Raw genomic sequence first — 6227 nt, forward strand, 5'->3', positions numbered from 1 at the left:
AATTCTAGGATATTAAGTTTAAAGAAAAATAATTAAAACAAATTGCTACAAAATAATAAGAAAATTCAAAATATACTTATGAATAACTTTATCATATGAACTCAATTAACACTAGCTAATATACATAGATATGAGAGAAGATATAAAGAAAATTAAAATTCATTTGCACTTGCATTATATTATAATTCCCCCAAAGCATATAATTTCATGCGCGAGTATTTATGTCTTCCAACAGTTAAATCACTTAGAAATTGGCTACAATCAATAGATGTTTCTTGTGGGCTAAACTCAAATGTTCTTGATGTTTTAAAAATAAAGTTTAAGGATGTTCCACCAAGTAAAAGGCTGATATCAATTATAATGGATAAGATGTCACTAAAAAAATTGGTTTCTTATAACTTTTAAAATAATCAATTTAATGGTTATGAAGATTTTAGTATAAATCATGAGTTTGTTGATTTGAAAATTAATCACATCTGTGACCAAGCATTATTTGTTATGATTAAAGTATAGTTAAGCCTTGGAAACAAATACTAGGATATTATTTTTCTAAAGGAGCCGTATCTGGCTTTAGACTTAAAAACATTATTACAGATGTTATTAAGTTAAAGATGCTTGTATTATTCCAAAAGTTATCATATGTTACCAAGAAACCAATAATATTGGTATGAGAAAATTTTTTGGAGCCACAGAAACACAACCATTCATCAACTTCAATGATGAAAACATTTATTCAGTGAAAAATAATATAAAAAAATACAATTTTAGTTATGACAGTGATTCTTGTAGATGGTCAGATTTATTAGATTTTTATAATTTAGACAAAAACAAAAAGCTAAGGTTAGCTATTCGATTAAATAAAATTTACATGGATCTACCGCCATTCTCGCCAATGCGTGTTTGTTTGGCAACCCAAACACTAAGCCATTCTGTTAGTTCTGGAATGGTGACTTCAATTTCAGTAAATGAAATGAAAAGTTCAGCTATACATACAGCAAAAATTATAGAATTGTTTGATAATTTATTTGATGTTTTTAACAGCATAACACATAGTGAGGCAACAGCCATTAACTAAAATTTCTGATCATTGAACTATTTTTAATGAAACAGAACAGATATTTGTACAAGTTCACAATAAAACTGATAAATTACCCCCATGCATAGTAGGTTGGAAAGAAAATATGAGTGCTTTGAAAATGTTATTTAACAAATTAAATGAAAAGAATAAAATAGATATTTTATTAACAAAAAGACTAACGCAAGACTGTGTAGAAAATGTGTTTTCAATAGTAAGGTCAAAAGGAGGTAATAATGTCACACCTGACGCTACAAAATTTCATTCAGCGATCCATATGTGCATGTTCAATACTTCATTGGAACCGTCCAAAAGTGGAAATTGTGGATTTGAAAGTGATGCAGTTCAGTTCTTGAATAAATGCAGTGAGCTAAAAAAAATTGAAATACAGTTAATAGTAATGGGTGATACAAATGACTATGAATATTCTGATAAAGAAGCTTTTCTTACCTTACATTTTTCTTCAATGAATATTGAAAATATACTAATGGAGAATCATGAGGCTTGTGCGATAGACTATGTAGCTATATGAGATGTGTAGTAAACTGATTCATCAAGAATGTGTAGATAAGCTAGTTGCCAAAAGTGAGGATAATTCTCAAATCAACCTGGAAAGTACACATATAGAAATGAAATTGTATCAAAATGCCATTTTATTATAACCGCTTAAACCACAATGGAATTTGCAAAGATTTAATTTAAATATAGTCACTTTTGTTAAAAATAAAACAGTTAACAGTGTATAATTTATATTTTTAATTTTACCTTTATTGTATTATATTATATACCTATTAATTTAACAAAATATTATATCATAGATCATAAATATAAAAATTTTGTTCATACATATTTTATAATGTTCTTATACCTAAGTTTTATTTCTTTTTATTATTTTGTATTTGTACATAATATTATGTACTCATATTATGATTATAACAAACTAACTTCAAAACTTTCAAATACATTGTAAAAATAATGAGCGGACAATTAAGTATTATTCCATGAAACATATTACCTTGTTTTAGTAATCCAGATTCTATAATCCATACAGCTATACAGCACTATACAGGTAATGATGCATTGCAAATTTAATATAAACTATGAATATATTTATATATTTTAACACTAATAACACTATACTATAAAGTACCTATAGGATCAATGGGCTTGGCTTAAAAATTAGAAAAAAGTTTAGGTAATTGTCCTTTTGTTGAAGTACTTAACATAATATTATATTATTTTGGCTTTTTTTAATAAACGAAACACTAAACAGTTTCTGAATTGTACATAGGTAATATAGTTTATTGTGTACTAGTGTATTGTGTATCACTATAATAGCATAATATAATATAATATAATATAATATCAGTGAAAGCAAATACTATAGATTAATAATTGTTATTTATTGAATTCATTAGGTACTTATCATAATTAATTATCTAATCACAAAAAGCAAAATACATAAAACAAAGTAAGGGGATTGAATAGGCAACCAATCATAGGCTGAAATCGGGGGGGCTTGAGGGGACTAAGCCCCCCCAGACGTTTAAACTATAGGTCTTAGCCCCCCTGGCTCACAAAATTTTAAAGTGATCAAATATACAATAATTGTTGTAATTGTAAAATTCATTTTAATAACTGAATTAAAAAATAAATTATAAAATAATAGTCAGTGATAATAATTAAATTAAATTCGTAAGATTTTACTAACTTTAATCATAACTTGGAATGGTCGTAATTGTGTAGTGTTAATAATAAGTAATAGTTTCCAAACCGTGTTTGATGCGCGATCGATAAGACAACAACACTGCTGAACGCACGACGCTGAATTCCCAAAACAAAATCGTCCATTCAACCACAGCACACCGGCACGTACAAGTATTACAAGTGATCAGAATCGCTGGTTATGGACATCCTAGACGAGAACATAAAATAATTAAAAAACTACCTAGTACTGGTCTGTTTGGAGAACTTATGTACTCACAGGACAACAAACGTTTTATTTATGAAAACAAGTGGTTTACATGATATACATTTGACACACAAATCATAACGTAGAAATGCACATCTATTATACAGACAACAATTAATATAATGTCTCTGGAACACCTATAACAACAAGTAGGTAAACGACATTTTCACGGGTTTTATAATTTTATTAGACAGGAGTATCGCCTGCATAAATTGACGATTACCTGAAACTGTGAAACATTTGACGACATCGAGAAATTTACTCTTAGCCTCGTTCTTAACCCGAACAACGAAAAATAACATTTTCACAACAAAAACGAAATTTAAAATACACCATAATCGCAAAATATTTTGTCATGTAGGCACATAATATTAAAAACATATTGTGGCATCGGTTGTGATAATAATATTTGTTTGTGATAAGAAAAACAACACCAGTGATATCAGTCATCTATCAGACACAGATTTCTACAGTTATAAAATAGTTAATAGAAGTCTACAGACGGTTTACACAGGCTTGGCGGGGTGGGCATCTATATAGTATACCTATTACGATTTAATGTCGATGCAAAAAGTAAGAAAACCCTCCACCACCCCGCCACATCACCGCTGTACGTATTTCGTTGGAATCCAACCGCACGCCCGCCTATCGAGACCTCGACACGTCCAATATTATAATAATTTACAACGATATCGGTCGTCCGGGCCACGGCCCTTGGCCCTCGGGTCGTGGGTAGCCGCCAACAAGCAATACTGACATATTATTGATTTCCGACACGCCAAGTCCGGCCAAGTCGTTTTGTTTGGGGCCGATCGATGGTTTTAATACGTATCGGGTACCAGGGTCCCAGTCGAACGCCGTCGCGATTGTCTGGCGGCGAGCTATCCGCTGACAAGCGCATGTACTCCTGGTGAATAGATATTGCCTCATATCATCATCATCACGACTACCACAGCAACAGCTGCAGCAATAAAATATAGGACGCGGACAACAACAACCAACGGCGACACCGGCCGCGGTCATACCATAACAATAACAATCATAACAGTAATAATTATATTCTACGACAACCACGGACTAAGGTGACAACTCACGACGACCGAGATCGCGGTATGCAGTGCACTCTCGCGGAGTAATAGTTCCTCCGGCGATCTTCTCTGGCGCTCATAGAGTGCGCTGTATGTATGTAATTTACCATTTTTGCCAATTTATTTAGATCGCGGCAGACGTATTTTTCACATATTATGTACTTAAAATGTCCGATTTAAATTTGTTATACATGTAGGTACGAATTCCCTGACAAAGTATCTAGGCTTTATAGGAAGTCGATTTACGATTTTCAATTTTGATGGACCTTAAATTGCATTACTTATTTTGTATTTATTTCGGGCACATCCGCACATCTGATTTAAAATCAAAAGAGCGATTCCCAAAAAGCATAATATAGTCTAGAAGAGCGTTTCCCAACCTTTTTGCCTCGCGGCACACTAGTCGTAAACGTTTTCAGTCATGGCCCACTTGAGTTGACAGTTGACACTGACTTATACTGTGTATGTTTGATATAAATTTTAAATATTAGGATATTATATTTTTAAAAAAGTAGCAAATAATTTAAAACGGTGTGTTTATTTAGGCTAGAAAAACTCGTGTAAAATAATATTTTAATTTATTACAAATATTAAATTTATTAATGTGGAAATACAGAGACATTATATTACGGTTGTGTTACGATTAGGTACATAATAAAAATCTAGTCCTAGTGAGAAATTTGGGACTGGTTTCACTTCAAAATATTTTAACTAATTATCGAAATTTTACCTAAGCGTTTAAATATTCATGACAATTCGCGGCATGCCGGTTGAGAAACGCTGGTCTAGAAGCTTATAAATTCAACCTGCAATTTTTTGAAATCACAATCGAACTTCAGGAAGTATGTTTATATTTACTACTGATTTTAGTAGTTTTTATAGTTATGTAAACAAGAATATAATTAATTATTTCATTTTCGTGAAGTATTGACGAAGTACGCGTTACTCCTCAAAATATAATACGCTGGAACCCCTTAATGCTATATTATTGGTAGCTATTCTTATTTCTTGTAAAAAATTAATGTTTTAACAGTGGTTTTAATGACAAAATGAATAGAATAGTTAAGAATAGTTATTGTAATAACTTAACTAATTGTTATATAATTGCATTACATATTTTGTATTTATTTCAGAAGATTTTAAATCAAAAGAGTGATTCCTAAAAAGCATAGTCTAGACGCTTATAAGTTCAACCTATAATTTTTTGAAATTACAATCCAACTTCGGGAAGTAACTTTAATTTACTAACGCTTTAAGTAGTTTTCATCAGAGCTGTAGCTAGGGCTTGGCGAGAATGGCCCAGGCCAGGGGCGCAACGAAAAAGGGGCGCGAAATCCAGGATAAAATATTCCATATATATATGGTATTATTGGTATTCGTAATAATTTACATATTACTAGAATTATATGCACAAAATAGTTTTACTACTACAATTAATACACTATAGTGACTATATACAATTTTATAGTATAGGTATTGTGTTTGTGTATTATACTATTATACAAATATTGAAAATATTATTTACAAGTGTTTAAGAATATAATACCTCGTTATAATATTACGTAATATTACGCCAAGTACCCGAGTGATATTTTAGGAACAGTTAATAGGTGATAATATTGTGTTTTTATTTGTGTTGATAGTTGTTTATAGTTTATACTGCATGCTTATACCACCATCTCAGCACGCACGTCGATTATCAACATGGTAGTATTGAAAATCGATTATTATTATTATTATTAAATATTAGTTGCATGTAAGAGTTAAAAGGTGGGTAAGTGGATGTCACTCTGCTGTACAGTAGGTTACAAGTGGGTCACTGTATAATGGATGGTATTAAATTTGAATTCAATGATATAATGTCATTGTATAAGAAAAACGATTCTGAGAGGAGACGGTTTGTCAGTCTAGGTATTAGACATACCTATTATAGGTATACTTATCTATAGTATTAAAAAAAAGTTGACCTATAGGTCTATTATAATAGGTATCAATAATAAATTCCAAATTAATCATATCACAATATTCATTAGGTAACGCGTTATACATCAACAACAAACCGTGGTACTATCATAGATATATAATAGTATAC

The 6227-nt window shown here is 30.9% G+C and overlaps 1 long non-coding RNA gene across 1 annotated transcript; it reads right to left on the reverse strand.

The window, feature by feature from the left end:
• Positions 1-571: 571 nt before the first annotated feature.
• LOC115034708 lies at positions 572-3407 on the reverse strand. Its single transcript, XR_003840023.1, has 5 exons — positions 3271-3407; positions 3060-3184; positions 2787-2990; positions 1526-1683; positions 572-1445 (listed from the first exon to the last, which is right to left on the reverse strand). It is a non-coding gene; the product is annotated as an uncharacterized LOC115034708 (long non-coding RNA).
• Between the last annotated feature and the right edge of the window lie 2820 nt (positions 3408-6227).

This window comes from Acyrthosiphon pisum, unplaced genomic scaffold, assembly GCF_005508785.2.
Source record: "Acyrthosiphon pisum isolate AL4f unplaced genomic scaffold, pea_aphid_22Mar2018_4r6ur Scaffold_20747;HRSCAF=22014, whole genome shotgun sequence".
NCBI classification, from domain to species: domain Eukaryota; kingdom Metazoa; phylum Arthropoda; class Insecta; order Hemiptera; family Aphididae; genus Acyrthosiphon; species Acyrthosiphon pisum.